We start from the raw sequence: 25,358 nt of genomic DNA, 5'->3' as shown, positions 1-25,358 counted from the left end.
GTTTCACTCAGGATTCCCACACCAATACCTGTGCCCTTAATTCCCGACATTGTCCCCCAGCTGGTCCAGACAGATACACCAGGTCGGAGGAAGCAGATACACGTAGAGTTGTCACTTCAGTTTCAGCCAGGTACGACCGAGAGAATGAATGCGCATGGATCAGTTCGTAGATCTGCGATTTCGGGCTGAATAGGTGCGCCGGGGATCCGAAAACGAAGGGGCTGCTTCCCTTCTGAGACAATAATAGAAACAGTACTACCACCCCTGGCACGGCTCAAATACCTTAAAATACATGATACACGGCGAGCCTCCGCTCTATTTCTTCTCCTTTCTTTTTGTTCCCCTTCTGTGAAACGTTTCTCTCCTCCTCGACCAACTTCTCTCTCTCTCTCTCTCCCTTTCTCTTTCTTTCTCGCTCTCGCCCTTCGATACAATTAAAGTACGTTGCGGTCTTTAAAGCAACCCCTCCCTCGGCAGCGCAACCCTCGTCGACCGATGTTCGTTCGTCGTCCGATTTATGTACACCAAGTGAAAGGGTGAAAGAGGAAATCTGGGCCAGTGTTCCGGACGCGGCTACCTGTTCCTACCCTCGATGCTTTGGTAGCACCGAACCTAGCTGATCGCCCAATCGACCAGCCTCCTTATTCTACCAATCTAACCGAGTCTTTATCACCCCTCGGTTCATCGGCTCTGGCTCGAACAGCCTCCGTGTAGATTTTTTGATTTGCGGGATCGGTTGATCGCTACCCCACGGCGCATAATTTCGGTTGATTGCGGTGAACGCGTTCCGCGGAATTAGGCCCGAGTCCGCCGGAAATCCTCCCTTTTTCGCCGTTATTCCTCACGCTCGTCACTTATTAGCGTATTTGCCTGGAACGGATAAAACTGCCTTCTGCAATGGCTATATTTGAGACGCGCAGTCGAAGAAATGCGAACGTTACACGTTATACTTGGCGCTCCTCGATTTGTTTTACACTTTATTGGATGCTATATTTGTTTAAGGGAATCTTTTATTTATAACTTCGACGGTCATTATTTACATCGTAGAAGTGTAGAAGTTTGAATAAAAAAATTTTCCAGTCATGAAGAATTCATTGAAAGATTTGCAGTCAGAAAATTCAAACGTATTCGTAACATCAATCTATGCTTTCCAGTATTTTATTGTAACCCAGAACATAGTTAGCCTTTTTGCATGCAGTATTGAATTTAAACTTTACAAGTTTCTAAGAAATTCTATTTGCAACCGAAACTTATAAAATTATGATCTGAAATTAATCATTACTTGCAAAGCATACGAATAGTTCTCAAGGAGAATTTGTATTTCTCACCCCTCAACGCCGGTATTGCAAGACATACCATATAATAATAAATAATGCCATATATGTTTTATTGATGTATTTACACGTTAGTAATGTTACGTTAATCTTATAATAATATATATAAAATTAATATCATAATGTTAATGTTATTAAGATTATAACGTTAATTTTTTTATTAAGGTTTAAAAGATATAGGTTTGTACGAAATACGTACCTCGTTGAGGGGTTAATTTGGCAACTGATCGACCTAAATTAAGTTCTAAGTACCATAAGTCGAACGGGTGAGAGAATTTTGTTCTATCCGACGCATCTTCGAAGTTCTCGTTCCAGAACGCAGCTCGTGGGAAAACAAGTGAGCGAATCGAAGCACGGTACACTTTTCGCCACATTCTTCCATAATTCATTTTCGCTCTTCACCTGATCCGTTCTTTTGCCATTCTTCCTGGACACGGTCGATTCGTGTTTATTCATTCGAATTCCAGACAGCTCGCGGGTCTTGACAAGCAACGCGGGACGCTCGCCTCATCTACAGTGCCCGAGCATCTCGGAAAATCGAATTCTATAAATAAATTACACGAAAATATATTTTACGCTCCTCTAAACATCGCTTAACGTGCTGCTTTTTCCCGAGAAGTCCGAGCAATTGCTTTCGAATGATCCCATGAAATTAAAGTCAGGAAAAATTGAGTGGTTTTCATGGAATGGAACATCACTTCATCTCTTGTATAATTTGAAACAGCGGATATTTATGCAAAATAAAAACTGTGTCAATCGATTGCAAGAAGTAGAAACAGAATAGAAAGTTTTTTCTTTAATAATCTTAGGGGACTAAGAAAACTACATTGACATATTTTTTAATTCTTTTAAACTATCTTTAAATACAATTCAACGTAATTTGATCTATTTTATATTAAGAAACATATGAAGTGGATTAAGAAATTGTATGGCAAATAGAAATTATGTGCATCGATTGCGAGAAATACGATGTTCTTTTTTCCTTTAATAATTTTAATGGATTAAAAAGAAGATATTGACATTTAAAGTTCTTTTTATTCTATCTATTAAATTGTCACTCCTTAATTTTGCTACAAAAGCATAAAATCCACAGCTTAATAATAAATCGTTTAACTATTCTGCAGTCTAATTCTCATCTTTATTCTTATCACAAATATTTATAAATTCTATTTGTTAATGGAAAATTATATAATAAACACATGGATTTTGAATTCGAATGTTTTTTCTGTTCGACTTTATAAGAAACTCCGCGTGTACACAGGCTACGAGCATCGATTATTTTCAAACGTATTACCGGGATTAATCTTGAATCCATAACTTACGCTTTTGTAGACTAAACATGCGTCACGTTTCTTTTTACACCGATTTATTTATACCGTTTGGCCAACTAGACGCATAACTAACGGCCTCGCAATACATTAATGGCTACACACAATAACCTTGGCAAATTAAAAGTCACTTCTTAAAAATCAGTTACATCATTTAATCTATTTCAACATTATTCGTTTAAAAAAAGATTTGATTTATTAAATTGACCTACGTTGAAAGAAAATTCCGTCGCGGCGTAGCTTTCTGTGTTAAAGTCTGTTGTACTGATTATAAAAAAGAACTTAAAAATATTATTGTGTTTCCGTCAACTCTTTAAAATTGTTAAAAAAAGAAATAAATATTTTTGTAGCTCCTATATCTAACAATAAATGCAGACCATTTTTATTTTGCATAAAAATTCGCGGTCTAATAATCACAGACAATATTATAGCAAAGACGATTAATTTTCTGTATACATTGAGCGCATAATAAATTTATACATTATCGTTAGTAATGACACGCGCACGCAGGAATCGAGAACGATTCTTCCCTATGGTGGCTACGGTTTGATCGAGGATTCGAATTCGAGTTTATTGTGCAGACACGACGCACCTTTCCATGGTGATCCGTAACGTTTCCACCGTACCACGAGAACAGACCTGCGTATAGATTCTTCGAAATTAATGGACCGCGAGATTAGAGGCTATTTACGAACACAGGAGAGCCTAACGTTCCATTCCAGTAGGCCGTCAATTGTTTACGAACGAAAAATCACGATTTTATTAGGAAAACCGACGTACTCCTTGCATAAACCACATCGTTACATTTGCAAAAATTTTATGGTAAATTTTATGGTACAAAATATTTTCTACGTGCAAACATACGCAAACAATTATCCTGCGTAATATCAGACATCCTATCTTCGATGAATTTAAAGAAACAATCGCACGTGCGTTGACCATGTACATTTTTTAGATAACCTTCTTTACTCAAACGCACATTGTTATAAAAACCGTGCGAAATTGAAATAATAAATGCAATCTGGTCATTCTTATAAAACGATATACATTAGTCGCATTTGCTCCCGGCAATTCTATTGTTTATTATTTGCTCGAGTCTATGAAAACTTGTCATAAACTTAAGAAAAAAGATGCTGTACTGTAAAAAAGAAATATGTACTCTGAACACGTGCAAACTATTGCATACCGAACATCGATATACGATACCAGAACAGTATTATTCTATCATATTCATACTTACCAACAAAAGTTAAGAAATGTTACATGTCGTTAACATTTGAGTAAAAAAATTAATAACTAAAAAATAATATAAAATTAATATTTTTCGTTAATATTTTCCTACGTCAGAAAGGTTTACTACAAGCAAGAATATACATCTGTGTAGCATGTTCCTTGACTTTCGTCGGTAAGCGTATGTGAAAATCAACAAAATTACCCAATGTACTATCTTGTCAGTAGCGTACTTCATACAACACACACTCGCAAACGCAACCGTGCGAATACTTCGCGAACCAGCGTACACGGTAGACCCAAGCCTCCTGCTCAAAGGTGTGATTCACATCCTCTCGTGTCGCGGAATATTTAAATAATCACGACACAGTGTGCCCAAGGGCTAGACACGACTCGCAGCGAAAGAGTTGTACCCACAGCGCCGCCGCAGATACGAATCTCTAAACACGTTAGATCGGTATCGCTTAAACGATCGTAGGATGTGGTACGGTATCTCGTGGCGTATGGACGTCAGGCGATTTTTCTAGGTGTAGCTTCCTGCCTGACGTCACAATTAGCCTGATTATAATTACGACAGAAAAAGACAGGCTGACGGCGCGGCGAGCTAGCTCGCCGTTGGACAGAGGAAGAGAGAGAGAGAGAGAGAGAGAGAGAGAGAGAGAGAGAGAAAGATCAGAGGTGTGGGAGAGAGCGTGACGACGAGAGAGGAATGCGCGAGGGGACGAAGGGGGAGGACACGCATTAACGGTGTGGCGAACGGCGGTCGGGCTGACAAGCGAGATAATTAGGTGGAACGAGACAGGACGTGCGCATTAATTAATTAGCCCAATCTAAGTCCACTTCGCTTATTGCGCGCGCCCGTACACGAACTGGACACGACCTCAAAACCTATCCGTGCCGATTTCGAGAGGCACGAAACGAACGCGCCTCCTCGCGCTCCGCATATTTCTCGATCACCCCTCCACTGCTCGGCCCGTCCCTCCCTCAGCACCGTTCGATGACAGGGGTCTAATAATTCGCGCGACGTGACGGTGCCACGGAATTCGCGGTACCATGAGCGATTTTGCTTGTCATTAATCAAGCTTAATTTTCGTTCGTTACTTCGAGCCGGATGTCCCGTTTCCCTTTCTTTCGTTCCTTTTCGCCCCATTCCGCTCTTTCACTTTGCGGACCGCGTCGCACCGCTTTCCGAGACCTTTCGTTTCGCCAATTTGATGCGATACGGATGCTCTTGTCGAAGATATTTTTGGGGGTTTTTAAAGTGAACAACAGTTCGCTTCGACGTTGGAATTAACTACAAGTGACTGATGTATATTGCCTCGAAAAATCGAGGACGCGTGTGACAGATTTCTGGCATCGATAAAATCGGCTTTGAATGAGGGATGTGTCAGAAACACTCGTTCTAAGTTTCTGTTAAAATTAAGATATAAATACTTGACGCATAGCAAGGGACGTGTACATTCTTAAGGATCTTCATTTGGTAGTTCGCGAATTATTGAATGAACGGAATATAATGGCCGAGGCACGTTTTACTAATCTTTTGCGCAAACTAAATTCTTCTTGATGACCATTCCGTGAAAGTGATAATGCGTAACTTGCAAAATACGAAAGATAATAACAAACGCTCTCGTCGACATAATATAAATAACGTCATAATAAAAAAGGAAGAAATATTCAACAGTTTTTCCATATATTTATATATTAATTTGAAATAAAATTTAAGTATTTGTACTTAAAGTAAATATTTAGGTGAACTAACAATTTACTTATTAAACACACAAGACACAATTTTTAAAAATATAATACGTAAAGTATAAATTATCGAACAATGATTACCATGTGAGACTAAGTAAGTTTAATAAAAATATAAGTCATTTTATCGATATATTTTGCTAAAATAATCGTAATTGATTTTTAAGTAAAGCATGGGAAAAATAAACATAATTACCATCAATTGTTATCTCAACTGGGAATCACTTTCTGTAACTATTTTAAAGCCACTAAATGTAATTCTTGAAATATTTACTATACAGTTTCGATTGCCATTTTCTTCTTTATTATCATATCTTTAGTACCATAGTTGCTTATACTTTACGTAAGAAATATGTTTAACATATCTACGGTTAATATAACTGATAACTATTTATAATCGCTAAGGGTATGAAGAAATTTTAAGAAACTGCCAATTAAAATGTATCATAGTAAAGTATACCTTTTATGAATGTTGAACGGGATATCAAACATCTAAAGCTACGTTCGAAACACACCATCAAATTACTATTTAAAAACTATCGGTTATTAAAAAAGGTTATTCGAACTTGTATTTATATTATTTTCAATGTTTCATTATCCCCAAAAATTATCCCTAATAATTCGATTAAGTTATTGACGGATACGATTTTGCAAACAAATTATTACAATTTACGATATTTTTGTCAAAGTCATGCTTTCTGAAAACTATCATGATATAGTATAGTGCATGCAAAATATGGTAGGATGATCTAAATCAGTCATTGTAATCAAATTATTTTCTCCAAAAAGTTAGAACAAGACGTCATCTTGTCACTTGACCCACATCGTTTTCAAAACGACTACCAATATTTTCCCATGGATCCAAAATCTCGAAAACGGTGCAACATTGTAACGTTCCGAACAACCCCTCCTGACCAAGTTTCTGCGGCGTCTAAATACACGACAAGACAATACAGGTATCGATTCTATCGTGACTTCGGCATAATTATGAAACGTTTAAACTCGCGTTCGAGCGCCAGCTAATTACGAACACCTCACGAGTGCCGCATTGCAGTGTTAGTTAACCATCGCATCGGGTCAGCAAACAGTTCGAACGAGCGAGCAAACTGGTCTCTGGCCGATTTCGAGCAGTCCTGGCATCGGGCACCGGCGTCGCTCTCTTGCCCTGAAAAATAATTAATTTATGCTAACGAATGAGAAGCGTAACGGCTGGTGCTCTTAAATTCGCGCCATTGAGCGGCCAAGTGTCCGTAAGTCCCTTCCTTCTTTCTCCCTCTCTGTAATTCTTTCTTCCCCTGCGTTTCCTTGCGCTCTCCCTTCTATCTCTCTTTTTCTCTTTTTTCTCTACTCTTTCTCTCTTTTTCGCTCTCTCTCTCTCTCTCTCGTGTTTTTCTCTTTTTTCTCTACTCACTTTTTCTCTGTCGCTTTCTGTATTCACTTTTTCTATTAGATTGGCGTATATGAAATGTCGAATTTTTAAATGAATAGTAAAAACTTTATATTTTTTTACAATTTTGCCAACGAGTTTTGAACAGATAATAAAAATTATAATGACCTGCAAAAATGATATCGAAATTATGATTAGTCACATCTTGTTCGAATGCTCGGAATGTCACATTTTAATAGTTATACATGTACAATGAATGCCATAGTGAAATAAACGCTAAGAAATGAGAACGCTATATACAAATGAATGCATGATAATGTGGTGTATAAATTTGAATGTTATAGCATTCGTGTTAATGTATAAATACCATTTTTAAAAAGGTTCTGGTCCTTCGAATTTATACTCATGCGAATCTCAAAATAAATGACAAAAATACAGAATTTTGTAAAAGTTCTTTTTGGTAAAATATGACATTGGCAGTATCCAGTAAGACTGTAAAAGAGGTTATGTCAAACACAATAACAGAACGTAAGCAAGAGACAAACATTTGCATGTAATAAAAACTCGATATTTCATATGCAACAACCTAATATTTTACCCTCTCTTTGTCTCGCTCTCCATCAGGCTTCTCTCTCTCTCTCTCTCTCTCTCTCTCTCTCTCTCTCTCTCTCTCTCTCTCTCTCCCTTTTTCCTTCTCTCTCTAATTTTCTTTCTCTCTCCCTCACACATTTTCTACCTCCGTTCCACGGCCGGTTCCCGTCGAACAGTTCGAAACTGGTTGTAGTTCGAGAGACGCGGCGCGAGCCTCCCTCCGGAGACCGAAGAAAAGAGATGCGGAGGATCAGCCGGCGTCCTCTAGGAGTATCTCCGCAATTAATTTTATTGGCAGGAATTAAACTGTATTCCTTTCGGTTTTTGTTCGACACGGCTGAACCGCGCCGCTTGATTTCCTTCGAGATTTCGTGTACACGCTCGGAGAACGGGTTAATGTTGAAACAGTCGCGGGCAGCGCGGGGGTGTAATTGTGCTCGTTTTTAAATTGGATGTTTAAATTGGTTCCTGGAACGACATCGGACCCGGAGAATTAATTCCTCCTGATTCGAACGGTCCATTTCTTTGGAATTGATCCATGGAATGCTCGAGTTCTCCATATTTCAGGATACATCGCCGATGTAATTACATACTGTATATTAAAATTCATGTGACTCGATATCTGCTTCGCTTTTAATAAGTCGTTTTTAGCAGAATTTATTATCGACACCGGTTATTATTGCTTTGACTAGAGACTGCATGGGATCAAGTACAGGGGACTTTTGGAACAGCCTGTATACTATAAGTAGGTAGGAACCTAGATGGATAGTTTAGAATGTTTCGTGAATATGTACTTTGAAAGAGGAAAGCAATAGGCTGACCTGTCCAGTAAATTAGCAGCTAAGCTTAATGTTTGTTAACCATGCATAATCTACAATAATCCATAACCCATCAAATTATTTACATTACTATAATGAAACAAGTTGTTCTCAAAGTATATATTTTACAAGTAGTTATTGAATGGCCTATCAATTGGTTCCTCTCTTAAATAAGATGTTGTAACTAACTTGTATAAAATGATGACATGGCAAATATACTTAATGAAACTTCGATGTTTTCTTAACAGTAATCGATACCATCGAATTAACTCGAATTCATGCGCATACATTGAACTTGATTCCTAACATTTGCACGAAAATTGTTACTGCATTTTATCCAAAACAATGTTAAGTTATTATAATATTACTTCTTATTCATTAATGTAATATTGCTGCTTAACTTATACTTTTAGTGAAGTAACTAACTATTCGTGACTGCTTATGCAGGAACGGAACAATTGGCATAAAGCAGTAATTTGGTTTTGCAGTTTAACACCGAGAAAATTATACGAATCAAATAATAATTCTATTTCCCGCTTTTATACCAGACCAAGTCGTCGGCGACCTATGAGCCGTAGGTCACCAAATGACCTACTTGATAATTTGACAATTATATTTGTTTGTATAATAATTAGAATTATAATTTTGAATTTTTATGTTTAAAGTTTAAAAACATACTGCAATTATTTTCTCAATAAAATGTATCTTATTATTAACTAAAAGGCAATTTTAAAATGAAAATGCCACTGATCCGAAACGTCTTCTTAATAATCAAATTTTCGTTGATTTACACCCGAAGCCAAAAAGGATTGCCGACGCCTGTATAAGACAATATCATATTGAATGCTACACAGAACCGAAATAATTATCAGTGTCTCGGTATTTTCGCGAATGAATCGAAGAAACACAGCGGAAGTAATGCAAAGTTAATCAGTCACGAGGACCTATGTAGGCCGCTCGAGTGTCATTTGTTCAGGGATCACTGACGAAAATAAAAGTTGTGAAAGAAGCTGGACGAGTGTGAATGCAACGGTTCCGGTCCTAGTAACAGTTTCGAATATTTTAAGGGGTTTCCGAAAGAATGAGCGCGGCAGCATTCATCGTCGCGCTCCCTCGTCCGCCATTTTCGCTTAATCTCTTTTCTCGGGAAAATTAAGTCGAATTCAGGCGCAGCCGTTCGAACATAACTCAGTAACAATGCATTGGTGCGAGGACAGCCTAGGTTATACAGTCTCCGTCCTTTCTACCCCTCTGCGTTCACTTTTCACCCCGGCGTACTCCAGATCGTAAGAGAAATCATCGAACCACCCTCTCTTACCTGTGCACTCGGTGTCAACAGAAGAACATTCACTGTTTAGCATTTTTGTTCTTTAATCTTAAATAATTTTTATCGAATTTCAATTATTTAAACATAATTTACTCGAGCATCTCTTTGTCCTGATTATTTCCATAATGTCCATAAAGTACATTCAGATGAATTGTTTGATATTAAATATACATAAAATTTGATAAAGTAATGCCTAGTTTATTTTTTTAAATAATAGAGAATGTTAGAGAATATGACCGAATATTATTAAAATGACACTAATTTTTGGTTTCTTAAAGAATAAATATTAAATTCTATTTGAGAAAATATAAATAGACAATTTTCGAAAATTTTAATATATTTTCAGTAAATGAAAACGTTGCTAACATTTAATAAATATTTGTTTCTGTTCAACAATATTCCTATTCACTGTTTCGCAAAATCGGCTCAAAAAATGGAAATTTAATTATACTCTAGATAAATGATAACGAAACTGAAGGATATAAATAAAAAACTATCTTTCATAGTCATTAGTCGACGATCAATTTTTCTTTACTAGCGAAAAGAACGCGGATACGAACAATAGAAAACAGGAGACAATAAATATTTGCTTCAGGAGCGCACGCGCCATTGCGATCGCCGCAGTTTTTTTAATACCTGCATTAAAGGACTGCGGTAATTAGCATTAGTAAGAAGAAAGGACGCTCTTAATTAAATATAGCGATACTTATCAAGGTAGCGTGCCGCACAAGATAGTAATTCCATCAAGCTGTTGTATAAAGTCGAAGTAAAAACCTCACGAAGATGTTCGTGTTCCTTAACAAAAAAAGTGAATGTAGCCGTTTCAATCACCCAGTGGAAAATTAACTTTAGTAGCGATATTCATAGATAAAGGTGAATCGTGCTGCGAATAAACAACTGCAGTAAACATAAGATCATTAACTTTTTTGGTTCGGAGGTAATTACAACGTAGCATTTTTCTATTTATGTTACCAGGGAGATGAGTTTTATTATCGATAGACGATTGATAGTTAAATGGACACTTGCTTTTTTGTTAGTTAATTTTAACAATTAATTTTCTTAATTTTATAGCATTATGTATTCTTAAGCTCATCTGATGTTTCAATATTTCAGATACCACCTGCTCTGTTTGCCTTCAATTTGACCAGTTCGGTAGACTATGCAAAATAAAAATTTTCTTCGTCAATTGCGAGAAGAACGAACATCTTTTAAATAATAATCTTCCTACTGTTTTAAATGGCATCTACATATTTTTGTCAGAAATACATAAAATCCGATCAGTATTATATGTATTTAAACACTGTACAAGAAATATTATAAAAATTATGCAAAAAGAAAAATACATAATTGTATTAAATTTAAAAAAAAATAAATAATTGTAAAATACATAATTTTAGTTTACGAGATAACTGATTGTACTAGAATACAATTGAATATTATATTTTCGAATAATATCAGGAAAATTCTGGAAAGGGATTAAGAAAAAATACCGTGATAAAACCACAGTGATTCTAATCGCGAGTCCATGGATTCGCGAAATCTCGGACAGAAAATCAGGTGGAACTTTTCGCTGAATGTCGAGCGAAGATGGTGGAAGATGGTGCCGCAGATCAAGCAACCGTTTGGAATTGCTTGGACCTCCTCGCACACAAAATTTTCAGCATGAATCCGGGTCGAGAGGGGTGACAGTGGTAGGTGGGCGGGGACGATGAGAATTTTATAACGAATAAAATTTTAAACGCCTTATAAAACCTGGCAAGTGTGCAGTAGCAGTTTGTAATATGGCTCGTATATCTGTTGCCCGTGCTCCGGCTCGTGTACATAAAGTTTCCCCCTCTTTCCTTCCTTTCTTTCTTCGACGCGTTTTTGTCATCCCACTCTGTCTGCCATTCTTTGCATTCCCGTGCGTCACTTCCCCACTCTAAAACCGTTTAACGAATCGTTTTTTAGCAAATTCTAAAATCACCTTCCTGCACCGATTTACTACAATTTTATGAATCCGTTTCATTCATCCCTTCATTTTATTGGCAAATGCTGAAACGCTGGCAAGTTTGAGACGTTCAGATCAATTATATGAAAATGGTGGATCAATTATATCAATTTTAAATGTTTTTAAATTTCGAAACCAGCATTCAAGGAATTATGTCTACTGTTTTAAGAAGATACAATATTGTAACCCTTTGCACACGAGCGGTGACTCAGAGACACGACTAAGAATTGTTACATCACTTCCAAAATAATTTTTACATTATTATGATCCGTTTACGTTTAAGAAACTATTGAAAGTGTAAAAGTTGAGAATGAGTTACTCATTTTCATATACATAAAATGTATGCATTTATAAAATGAAAATACTATAGATTAGGAAAACTATTTGAATTTAGACTTAAAATGGCTTCGGGTGCAGAGAATTAATAAGTTCAATTAATATCAGCAAATAATTCATTAAGTGGAGATATTTCCTTCCTACAAAATGACGTTGTATTGCAAAACAAGTTCAAGCATCTCTCATTAACGTAACGCAGTTTATGCAACACACGTGTATAAAACTTGCAAATTGAATTTCAGTTTGTAAATTACCATAAGACACCCGGTATATTGGTTGCTCGCAGCTCGCGATAACATCGGGGGATTTCTCTGGTGCAAGCTCGCGTTAATCACGCTCCCGGAGGCATGTCGAATTACTTAATATCGATCCATCGGTCTGAAAATTAAAATCGTCGGCCGCGAGCCACTTTTTCTGGGTCTGGTCTCGTTGGGGCTTTGATCACTGGAGAGGATCGATCGCAGGCAGCGTGATATTAAAATAGTATGCAGCATTGTGATACGCGCCACGGCATAAAATGATAACACTTAGAAACGCGGCGTAATCGATCCAGCGTGATTAAGAATAAACGCGAAACACGATAAAGGGACGACGGGGGGAGAGGGGGGAAGGGGATCGCGAATAAGCGAGCACGGGAGAGAGAAAGAGAGATCAGAGGAAGCACGGTATAATGGCATAAACCGGTCAACGAGTCAACATCGCGCGGCTGCGACGCTGACTGAGAAGCGGGATATAAATCAAAACATTCGGACATTAGAGAAAATTGAAGACTGAAAATTGAAGGAACAAATTTAATGCCCCGTGAACCAGTGCTTTTGTTTCTTTTGCTGCGCCGGTCGCGTAAAAATTATGAAGCACACGGTACGGAAACTTTCCATTGTAACATTGCTTGTATCATTATTTCTTACCGTTCCTTCCGATTACTGGCAACAAGCAATTTCAAACTTCGTTAACGTCGTTGGCGAAATAATACATAAAATGTACATTTCTTTACTGTATTCAATAGTCAAAAATTTTCGAGTCTCATCAATTATATAAAATTTTGTTCACTCGTCACTTTATTTACCGGAAGTCCTCTCTTATATATATATATATATATATATATATATATATATATATATATATATATATATATATATATATCATATCATATCATATCGATAATATATCCTATATATATCATATTCATAATCTAGTTCACTGAGGAAAATATTTTTCATACTTCAAACTGTACTTTTTATACTGTAAAAGATTAATACTAGGACTACCAAACCAATCACAATAACTGTTTCCAGATTTTTTTCTTTCATGGTTTTTGATATCATGAAACTATGAGACATATTTAAATAAACTTCTTTATGCAAGTTTATATTATAATAGAAGTCATACGAAGCTTGGCAGTTCTAGTGTTAACAAGCTTTTCGTCAACAACAGCAGCTAAAAATATTCAATTACAATTTCAGAAGACGAATAATTTGTCCCCATAATTGGGAACAAATTTGTCCTAATAATTTGTTCCAATAAAATTGGGGATGGCATTGTTGTTTCTTTCGAAGAACTTTGTAAAAAGATGTCAACTCTTGTTGTTTTATTCTGAAAGATAAAAGTGTAAATATACTAGCATAAAAATTAATTTTTAAATCTAGGAAACGAATTACGTCGGCAATGTTGTTGTCAATTCTTCCTGACAATTTTGAAAAACTTTGTCGATGTTCAGAAGTTATATGAAGCAACTATTCTAATAACTATTCGTAGCATTATTTTCTGATGTTGTTGTCAATCCCTTTGTTTCACAAGTTTCTACGTACATAATCTCTAGAAGCACGTCTCATAAATATGTTTGTTTTCGGTGTAATCATCTCTCATACCTTTTTACGATCGTCACCGTCTGTTTGCCGATTGCCGAGCTCTGATTGGACAGTCAATTTTTATTTCTCACCGAGGTACAGCATCTTCTCAGAAAGAGAGTACCTACTGCGTATTTTAATAAACCGTATCTCGATTTAACGCCGCGACTTCGTGCAAATAAGTCTCGTGCTTCTACATATTTACTCGTGATATTCCATGCGATTTACGCATCTATCAGGTGTCTGACATTCGATGATCAATTCTGACTCATTCCCCGAAAATTACCATAAAATTACATCGAATTATCGTGCATTCGGTATGCGTTCGTGGTGTAGAATTTGTGCCAGATTCCAAATCTTGTACCGTTCAGTTGCTTCAATTTTTACATCGTATCTCTGGTAGAATGTAAAACAAATTATCAAACGAAGTCTATTAATTTTCGTATAGAAATCTAATAAGTCTTGTATAAAAATAAATAAAACGAAAGTAATTGTTTTATATCTTCTCTTAAGCCAAAATATATGTTAACACACTCTTTTACAACATATATTCACATTCTTTTTAAAAACTTATCACTGAGAATGTAATGTATATTAATAATTTTATAGTTACAGTTATACATAATTGAAAAATGTCATGACAGTTTTCTCTCTCTTATGATTCCTTTAAAGTCGAAGATCAATTGAGAATTTTTTAAAAAATTGTTTTAAAGTGGCAGTAATTTCTGCCATAATCCAACAGATTGATTAGAATAAAGTAATACAACAACTTCTTTTGAAACAATTATTTAAAAAATAGTTATTGAGCTTCTTTTTGGTATAACTAAGTCAATAAAAGGCCTATTAATAGGCTTCTGGTAAATAAAGCGTTAAATGACAGGCATGCGTTTATAAGAATGAGAAAACTGAATTTATTTAAACTATCATAAAATAATATTATCATTATAATGTATGCTTGAGTTATAAGATTCTTTCAATCGTTTCCTACGACCAAGTCTTTATAATTTCAACAATTTGAATGAAACACTTTAATGAAGAATGCAAAATTCATCGTTTCAATGAAACCGTTCGAGTACCACTTTTTTCGGGTAATAACAGCTCCATTAGATAATATACAGCGTTTTATATTTTGCAATAATAGTACCTTGAAAACGATGAAAAGTGTATTTGAGCTTGACACGTGTTCGTCTCAGATAATCGCTCAAATGAAACTGCGATCCACGGTACTGGTCAAACAAACAGTACAAGTCTCTGCAAAGGTTAATGTACGATGCGAGGGGAAGTAGAAGCGCCGATAGCTACTTCAGAATGCCCTGGAACCGATAAAAATTTGCAGCATTAAATCGTGTGGGCGAGATTCGGAAATTGTTTTGGATGAGAAACTCGTTCGTGCCAGGTCTATCATTCGGAAATTCTCATACAACATGTATGTACTAACGCGTGATCGGCAAGTTCTCGACAAAATATTTTATTTATTAAATAGATGAAATTTTAAATTCGAGTCAGTGAACTTTCAAATTTGTTTCTAAGAAACTTAATTGGATTCACGACCTGGAGCTACGGCGAAATTACCATGCATAAGATTTGTAAATACTTTTTATGTATACATAGTTATAGTTATAGATACTTATACATGCTTACACATAGTTACACAAATTTGTACTATAAAATATACAACACTGAATTTATCTAACTTTCTATCTTGACAATATTCTAGACAAATAACTACACGAAATGTGATTGGAAGTTGATGCAGTCTTAGCATTGATTTTTTTTAAATATCAGGAGTATTCAAAAATTTTAATTTTTTTCCTAGTCGTTCATGTAGAATAATGATTACTAGACTGTGTACCTTTACTCAAAATAAAATTTGTTTGCATCAATTGAAAGAGATAAACACCAAATAGAAAAATTATTCTTCCCTTAATAATTATAATAGCAAGAAAATAATATACAATCTTTTAATTTCCTTAATAGTTAAAATTTTGTCAGTTTCGTCATAAATGCATAAAATCCGCAGTATTATAATTACAATCTACTTTTTACATAATTATTTATTTTCTAACAAACAGCAACGTTATTATTATTATTATGTTTACTGTCTGTATCGCACTAGAACTAGCATCATTTTTCCTGCAATTCAAAAATTGAAAACCCATATAGGAGAAAGTAATTTAAAACGAGGGAACATATTTCTATTTGAAACACATATAAATAACGAGAAACTGAAAAAGAGGCTAAAACTTTTGCAATTGAGGAAATTATAACAAACGCTCCGAATGCAGACGCTAGGAGGAAAAACACTTTATCAAGCAGAACGGAATACGCGGACGTACACAGTCTTATTAATTATGCTTCGACCGACCTGACGCGTAGATATGGATGTGCGTGTACGGGTATGGGTAAGCGTGTGTCAGCAGAGGCAACGGACAAGGTGCCAGCGGAGAAAAGCTCACATCAGTGAATCAGTATAAGTTGTATGGTCAATCCCGTCGATATCTCGGATGAAGATCGACGAACGAGCTTCGACGGCGAGTATAATTAATTACCGAATAAGGAGGAGTCCTGGGATACCACCCGGTGGGAACTAGTCAGCATACACTCGTCATAATTCCCAGAAAACTCCCTTCGATCGTCTCTCTCCGGATGAATTCTATTGTGAATGTTTCGACCGATACTTGACACTTCCCTGTTCGCATCAAGCTGCTAAATAGCGTCCGATATACCGGGCGTTTCGATTTTATTAACGAAGAATTAACGGTCCGACAGACGCTCGATCAATAAGACACGGTAATTGAAGAGAACTGAGAGGTTTTGGATATAATGCGACTTTTTAAGCGTTACCAAACGAATTAACATGTTCTAAAATTTTTGAAAAATATTTTACATTGTTTCTTTCAGCTATTAACTAAATAATTCAATTCCCGCTACTGCTTGACGCATGAATTGACTATTAAAAATTGACTATTCAAGTATTTTAATAAATTAAACTTGCAAAGCAAAGTTATATGACATCGATTACTATTTCAACGTTCTTAACTCTTGCGAGTCTTAATAAAATTAAGAAATTTGTATGGATTAGCATAGAAATTAAATTTTAAATAATTTCGTCACCCGCATTTCGGGTGACGCGGCAGTCAAAGTGTTAATATTATGGAACTCAATTTCTCGTAATAAAAATTGTTTTAATATATTTAGGCACAGAGTACGGTAAATTCTCCCTAATTTTCCTTCAGCTTGTAAAAATGGACAATTTGGAAAGAAGTGATACAATTATTTGAGCCTCGCAGCTCATTTTTATAGCTGTCAATTGTCAACAATTACAAAAACGTGATGCAAGGCTGGAATAATCGTATTTCCTCTCCCCAAATTATTCATTTTTGTTTATAAGCTGAAAGAAAATTAGGGAGAATTTACTGTATGTATTTACCAATTTAATTAAATGCTTGTATACTTTAAAATATTTTCTGCTGAAATATTTCTGTTCGATACTTCAAGTACACTATAACTGAACGTTGAACTTTCTGTCTGCTTACGAAAATTAAATATTCCATTATGTGCGGAGCAATATATATATAATAAATAACTTTTATACTCCAAAAGAATCAGCTGCTCGGAAGCGTCAATTAATAATTTAAAAAAAATAATTGTCGCATAAAGGTAACAGAGTTTCTAACACGCTGGCAGTTTTTCTCAAAATTCATGTCCATAAATATGTTCGGAACGCTTGATAGCGTACATTATCAGAAATTCCACCCACTAAATACGTTTCTGAATCAGCGTGCTCGATAGGTCCACTATTTTCGCTTGCGTTTATTTCGAGACTTGATAGCACGATTTTGACAGGCCCTACGCCAACGTATTTTACCGGAATAACTATAGCCACACCTTCCGGGCGCGAAATTAAACTACATATCTCGGTAGAGGGCTCCAGCTAAGAACACCTGTCACGAAATATTAGAAAGAAGGTAGCCATTAAAAACGATACGAAATTTAGATGCCGGTTTAAGCACCGCGTACGCGTAAAATCGAGCTGCGCTGCTGGTCGGGGGTATTATAAAACTGGCTTATGGCCCGATAAATTCCGATCAGCCTACTGAAATCCCCGAAAACCGCGTCCGAGGTCCTCGTTCGCTGGGGGCAACTACCCCCCGTGGACGCCACCGCATTATGCTTCGTCGCATAGTTTATCTGTCATAATTCTAGGAAGATCCGGGTCCAGTTAGGAACGGGCACGTACCCTGCGGAAAGAAAGAGACCGATCTATAGAAAGAGAGAGAGAGAGAGAGAGAGAGAGAGAGAGAGAGAGAGAGAGACAGAGTCAGAATGGAAACGTTGCGAAACGCATTTTTCCATTGTATTTATTATAAGTAAGCACGAATATGCGAACCCAAATGTTGAAATCACCGTAATCGAACAAAAAATGGTGAAAGAAACTCGAAAACGATGAAAAACGCTGAGCAATGGTGAAAACGCTAAAAACGCTGTAAATTACTTAAAAATCGCTCCTTTTGAATGGGACAAAAAGCAGAAACCGCACTTTATCAAGTTCTATCGAATTATGCGAGAAACTCCACGCGAAATCTCTTCGATCGAACAAAAAAACCCGCAAAAAAGCAGCAGAAAATACTACAAATAGCTAAATAAAAAGTTTAAAAACTGGAAACGATACTAATTTATATGCGCCAGCGATACATGCAGCTGTATCCAAACCAAATATTTTCAATCGCAAGACAAATAAAGAAAGCAGAAGTTTGTGAAAAGTGGTCAAAAATGGCAGGTGTGCTTGGAACGCTTTCATCCTGGAATCGTGAAACGCATTTTTTAGTTGTATTTAGTCTAAATATGCAGGAATGTGCTAGCCACAATGTTTAAGTCATCATAATCGTGCAAAAAGAAGAACACTGAAAAACGCTAGAAACACTTAAAAATTATTTTATTGAATGGGGAAAGAAGCACACAGAATCCGTATTTTGGAAAGAAAGTATTAGAGAGAATAAGAGAGATGTAGTGTGAGAGAACAGAAGGGCCAGAGTGTGAAAGAAAGAGAGAGAGAAAAAGAGAGACATAGTGAGAGTGAAAATAGAAACAGATTGAAAGAAGGACAAAGTTAAACAGAGAGAGCGAGAGAGAGAGAGAGGAAGGGAGAGAGAAAGAGAGCAAAGACGACAGCTAGACAGAGAAAGAGAGAGAGAGAGAGAGAGAGAGAGAGAAAGAGAGCAAAGACGACAGCTAGACAGAGAAAGAGAGAGAGAGAGAGAGAGAGAGAGAGAGAGAGAAAGGGGAAGAGTGAACAGCACGACGTCTACGCGGAGGGTTAAATGTATGGAAATGCATTCCAGCTCCAGAATGACCGGTGTCATCCGAGTTGCCACGGCCCTGTGGCCCCAGCTTTTTCGCCGGACTAGTAAATCTGTTTCGTCGCTTCTCGAGATGATCTCGCGGCCACGAAACGTCCTCGTCCCGCTCTGACACACATCTTTCGGCGTTACTTTTTCCCTTGGAGCGAGCTCGCGCGCCCTTTCACAGCCCCGTTCTTCTTCCTGGCTTTTTCAACGAGGTCTTCTCTCCTCCCTTCTCCTCCCCGCGCCACTGTCTCACCATGCTGGAATCTTCCGCCGTCAAATACCTGGAAAAGTCCATTCAGAACGGGACGATTTCTTTTGTATCTCCAACCGTCACTTTTGAAAGCTAGTGTGACTCCGAGGTCGCAGCGCAGCGGACGCGTCTAGATCGCAGGGATTATTTGTCGAGATTATTCTGACGATTTGCCGGGGCCTGTGATGCCCCTAGACGCTCGTTCTCGTTTTCTTTAGTTGGCCGTTTTAAGCGTCCCAGGTTTGGGAAGCTGCTCCGAACGACAAAGAATTTTTGTCATTATGCATCTGCGTTGCCTGGTTTGGTATTATAAAGGATAATTGTTATTTTAACGTTCTCTTGGTTGATTTTGGGGGAATTAATTAGTGACTGTAAGAGTTTTTATTCAGCAAGGGAACAAAGTTATTTATACCTCAACATTATTTATAAAACCTCGAAAGGAATTATTACCTTCGCTAATGTTGCATTATATTTCCTTTTATTTGTACAGTTCTGCGAATTATTAAATGGATGTAAATTTTATATATTAAATAAATACGTCTGTATAGTAGTATCGGGCAATTAAAACGTGAATTGAATACGTAATTTAAAAAGTTATTTCCTTTCAGATTTAAATGATGTTCAATGTAATATATTTTATATTTTACATTTTAATATATATATTTTATAACAATTCTGAGCATTATTCAACAATTTTTCAAGACATATATTTGAAGATATTCCTTGGAAACTTATCAGCCTTTCTGTTTGTTCCTAATTTATTTTATTAATCTAATATATTTTATATTTTACATTTTAATACATATATTTTATAACAATTCTGAGCATTATTCAACAATTTTTCAAGACATATATTTGAAGATATTCCTTGGAAACTTATCAGCCTTTCTGTTTGTTCCTAATTTATTTTATATTTTACATTTTAATATATATTTTATAACAATTCTGAGAATTATTCAGCAATTTTTCAAAACATATTTTTGAAGATATTTCTTGCAGACTTATCAGCCTAATTAATTTTATTTAATTAATATTAAGTGATTAAGTGAACAATTTAGATACTCTGGGTCAAAATTGACCTAGCCACCGCCTTGCAACGATTAAGGTCTATAGAAAAGCTATCGTATCCAAAGAAAATACGTTAAAAATTCTGTTGAAAAAGAATCGATAAACGATTACAAAGTATCTTAAGCACGCTCAGTAATATTTTTGTGAGAGAAATCCGCCGTTCGAGCCTCGAACGAGTTAAAAAAACTGTTTAACACCGTCATGGACTGACAAAACGAGTGATCGCTGGCCTTTCCAGGCTATCGCGAGCAAACTCGTCGGGGGAGCATTAACAGCATATTCTAAAACTCCCGAACATCCACACCTCTAATTATTTCTTCACTCGTTATCTGCCGGCGCAGATCTGCAGGCCGGACCCGGCGAAAGGTGTTTCGCACCCCGAAAAGCCGGTCAATCTCCTTGTCGCAATCTTTCTCGGCGAGTAGGATGCGAAACCACAGGAGATTCCCGGTGAGGACGAAAACGACGGCGACGCTCGCCGACGTTGCCCCGGCGCGGCGGTCTTGTCACGGCCGAAAGTGACGCGCCTTGTTTACACACCTGTGTGCCGTGTGTGAACGGTCCATAATAATGCCGGCTTCACACGAGCGGTTTCGTGTGCACGCGTCGACGAACAGGCCGAGAGAGTCTCTTCCTCTCTCTCTCTCTCTCTTTCTCCGTATCAACCTCTATCCTTCTCTCTTTCACTCTCGTTTTCTCTGGTCGCGTCCATCTCGCTCGTTCTCTCGTCTCTACCTGGGCTAGCTGGGGGCAGATTGAACGAACGAAGACAGAGGGACCGGAGAAATGTGTAGAAGAAGCAGAGCGGACGAGACGACCGAGTGATCTGACGATCCTCGGACCCGGTCCCGAAAGGTTTTAGCGGGGAAAATATAAAACTATTGAGACAAGAACCTGGAGGATCCCGGCGAGGAGAGGGAGATAGGTTCTTTACAGACCAGTTGGTAGCACCTACAAGACAGCCGACATCCCCGCCCTTTTGCGGGCCAGATTTGTAACAGTACCCGACAAACCAGAAAGGAGAAATCTTCCTCTTCCTTCAACTAGCGTGTAAGATATGACGTGCCCGGACGAGTGCTATGTAGAAGGCGGGATACACGGAGTTTATGCTGATAAGCCCGCGTTAAGGCCGATAACGGATAATTGATAGGTTACGACGCTTAGTTTTTCTACCGGGAAAATGGATTGCAGTAGGAAGTTCGTTTAAGAGTCTTTGAATATTGATTTCAATGTTCGGAGACGTCCGCGTAATTCATCTTGTTAACCTCGGAGTATTTTGCTGTGAAACGGATACGCTTGGACTTGCTTTTGTTGCCAATTATTTCTGCTTAATACATCATCTACATTCGATTAATCGTTTAAAAAAAATACTCGTATTCACGATTAGGGTCCTATATATTTTTGTATGCTTTAAATATAACCTTGACGTTTTAATTTGATTTTCATTTGGATTGCGATTGTTTTCGCTGTACAATTATGTACTTAAAATTTCATTATTATTGCAAAAATTATGATAGCAATGCTGATTCTTATTTTCGGTCACCGAATGTTACAATAATTAATCGAATTGTTATGTTGTATTGTTTCGTAGGATTTGATTGCTTTTAATGTAACATAAATATTTGTTGTCTAAATTCAAATGTAACACGAATGTTTATGATACAATTTGTTATATAAGCTGTAGCAGTGTTGTAAGATACTCGCCGGTGACGCCCTTCAATTCTTTTTTTTATTATCTCCAAGAGTCTTTACAAGGTGTCCAGCAAGGACATTCGGTAAATTGTGGTATCGGGTTTAATTAATTAACACGTAGATATGATCCCTGTGGTCCTTCAATTACATTTGAAACTACAGAAGGTTTCGCTGAAAACAAATTATCAAGCTTTTAAAGCTTGATACATAATGAATCTAATGATAAAATAATAACTCCAGCGCGCGTCTCTTTGGTAATTGCTTACTTCCTTTGAAATATTTTTCGTGCAGCAAATAGTTGACCAGTAATTCAAGGAGATCAGATTAAGTGTACCATCCGGTATAAGTCCCATCGTGGATCTATCAATTCATAACTCACAGGATTAATGTTTCGAACGTGCAATATTAGAATAAATTTGAAGTAATTTACTGATATATTATTGCATGAGAAGGTTGAATGATACTGAAGTTAGCAACGTTAAAAATATTCCTCGAAAAATAGCTGCATAATATAAATTAAATATTAGACTACACTTTGATTACAATGAGCGGCTGTCGAGGAAAGAATTGTTAGTATGTGCATTTTTCCAGTACGAATTCCGTAAAAGTGTTTACTGAAAGACAATTAAAACAGTTTTTTCTAAATGAAAGAAAATAGCGAAGTAGTTACAAATATTCTGCACTTAATCATTTTATAGTGTATTAATGTTTTAGACATTAACGAAGCCAATTAATTAACCAGTCGTTTTCTGAATGAAAGAACCCAGCAAGTCGTTAAAAATATTCTGCATTTAATCGGTTATTCTAAAAATAGTCTCACATGTGTCACTTAAGTATCAACAGAAATAATAATTTTATGCATTATAATAACGAAGATAATTAACCAGTCTTTTCTGAATGAACGAACTCAGTAAATTGGATAACAATACTCCTCCAAAGATAGATAACACATTAATAAGAATGAATAACGATTGTTGATAAAAGGATTGTCGGTATGTGCATCTTCCCTGTAAGAATACCAATGTATCTACTGAAAAGCAATTAAACCAGTTGTCACTAAATGAAAAAAAAAACCGAGCTGTTAAAAATATTCTGCATTTAATCGATGCTCCAAAAATGATCTTACATATATCAACATAGACCATATTTTTTATATTAACGACGACAATCAACCGGTCTATTCTAAATGAAAAGAACACAGTAAACTAATTAAAAGTATTTACCATTTAACTCTTTGGGGTTAGGCGGGTTAAAAACTGTTTTGCTTAACTTTTTATGTATGATGGGATATATTTCAATCCATCTCAAAAAGTTGGAGTCGCTTATAGTCGTACAGTTTAATATTTTATTTAAAGTTTTTTCTGAAGAAGAAAGAAATGCTACGCACCAACGGTAACTGCATAAATAACTGAAAACAAAAATTTACCAAGTCAAAACGCATTAAAAGTTCTCGACACTATTGTGATTAAGGTTGGCGAATTGTGTGGTGCAGTGAACCTTTGTCTTTCACAACTGTACATTCTGTGCAACATGGGTTTTTATTTTGTTTAAAATTGTACACTCCGAAGAGTTAATCGTTGGTTTGCTACGAAAACAGCTTAGCGGGTCTGAAATAAAAGTGAACGTGGACGACGTTTTGACAAGAACAAATAACTTCGGCGGTTAATGAAAGAGCTGTCGGTACGCGCGCTTTTCCAATAAGAATTCTGGCAAGGTGTCTACCGAGAGGCAATTAAACCGATCCTTTCTGAATGAAAGAATTTAGAAAGGGCACCGAGAATTGAATGGATCTATAGTTATGCGCAGCGTGCGAACGCGTACGCGTGAAAAGAAAGGTTTTACGTTTCTCTCTATAATAATGTTTGATCAGCCTATCGATTCACTCCGCCGCGCCGACATCGAGTCAATACATGCACTATGCGCTCGGGGGAATTGGCTTCAATCTAAACGAGCCGTGGCCACAGACACGGCCTAATCACTACAAGGATATTAGCTAATCTCGACCAATTAGACGTAATGGCTGGATTAAGACGGATCGCACGCATGCTAAAATTGAATATTATATAATCCTTCCCCGGTACCATGCTACGTTTCCCACGTACGTATCACGAGCTGAAACGTCATTAGCTGTCGGCTTCTACCTACAATCGTCGTCGCTCGGTATGGGATTCGAAGAAAATCAGACTAACGATCTTCTGGAACGATTTTCTCTAGCGTTGCACAGCGGAAAGCTTTTGTTGCTCTTGTTTCGCCGGTACTGTTTTAGTGGTTGTTAACCGGGACCGTTCCAGATCGTTCTGGAAATTAGGGGAAATGGTACCTAGCGGTAATGCTGGTTCTCACAATTAGCCAATTCACATTGAATGGAAAGAAACGAGATGATGGCCCGTTGGTGCACACTCTTGCCAATTTTGTTGGTTTCTGAACGGTCAAGGTCGCGACCAGGGCAGAAGTGATACGTATTTGAATCCACTCGCGTTAAACTTAATTTGAAAAATTCTAACGACGCTTCAAACAATTGTCGTGCCATTAGGGACAATCAGATAGAGATGCTCGCTCTTGGGAAATCCGCTTGTAGATTTTTTATTAACTAAATTTTGGATAAGATACACAGTGCGACAAGTGATTTTTAAGACTAAATAAATAAAACGCGGTAGGAACAAAATACACAAGATCTCGTATCGTTTTGTTCAGAATGATCTATTCTTGTTTCAATACACTTGTTGCGGCCATTCAAAAGTGTTTCGATTGCATGATTCATCTTATTTTGTGGTGTTGCCTCTAGTACCCGTGTAGAAGCTGTTTCGATGGTCGGAATGTTTTCGAAAAAGCATCCGTTTAACTTCAATTTCAATTTTGGGAATAAAGAGAAGTCGCGCGGGGCCAAATCAGGTGAATGTGAACAATAAGTGACTTGGCGCGTTATCGTGCAACAGTGCCAAACTATCTAGATCTTGATAATCGAGATGGATACGACGCGAAGAATGGTCCGAATCGTCTCCCGATTGATGTTCATAGCCGTTTCCATCATTCTCATCGCGGTTATTTGTAATAAAATCG

The 25,358-nt window shown here is 36.9% G+C and overlaps 2 long non-coding RNA genes across 6 annotated transcripts in view; one reads left to right on the top strand and one right to left on the bottom strand.

Moving 5' to 3' along the window:
• The window catches only part of LOC143258893 (uncharacterized), a 251,218-nt gene that overhangs the window by 164,737 nt on the left and 61,123 nt on the right, over positions 1–25,358 (top strand). The window lies entirely within an intron of this gene.
• Positions 960–25,358, bottom strand: part of LOC117219496 (uncharacterized) — a 33,420-nt gene continuing 9,021 nt past the window's right edge. The window contains exons 4-7 of one of the 5 annotated variants that reach the window (XR_013032844.1): positions 23,522–23,706; positions 15,085–15,253; positions 4,098–6,809; positions 960–1,878 (exon numbers count right to left, since the gene is read on the bottom strand). This is a non-coding gene — a long non-coding RNA (uncharacterized LOC117219496). The other 4 variants (XR_013032843.1, XR_013032846.1, XR_004490035.2 and 1 more) reach the window with 4 other exon arrangements.

Source organism: Megalopta genalis, chromosome 2, assembly GCF_051020955.1.
Source record: "Megalopta genalis isolate 19385.01 chromosome 2, iyMegGena1_principal, whole genome shotgun sequence".
NCBI classification, from domain to species: domain Eukaryota; kingdom Metazoa; phylum Arthropoda; class Insecta; order Hymenoptera; family Halictidae; genus Megalopta; species Megalopta genalis.
This window is presented reverse-complemented; position numbering and strand designations above follow the sequence as displayed.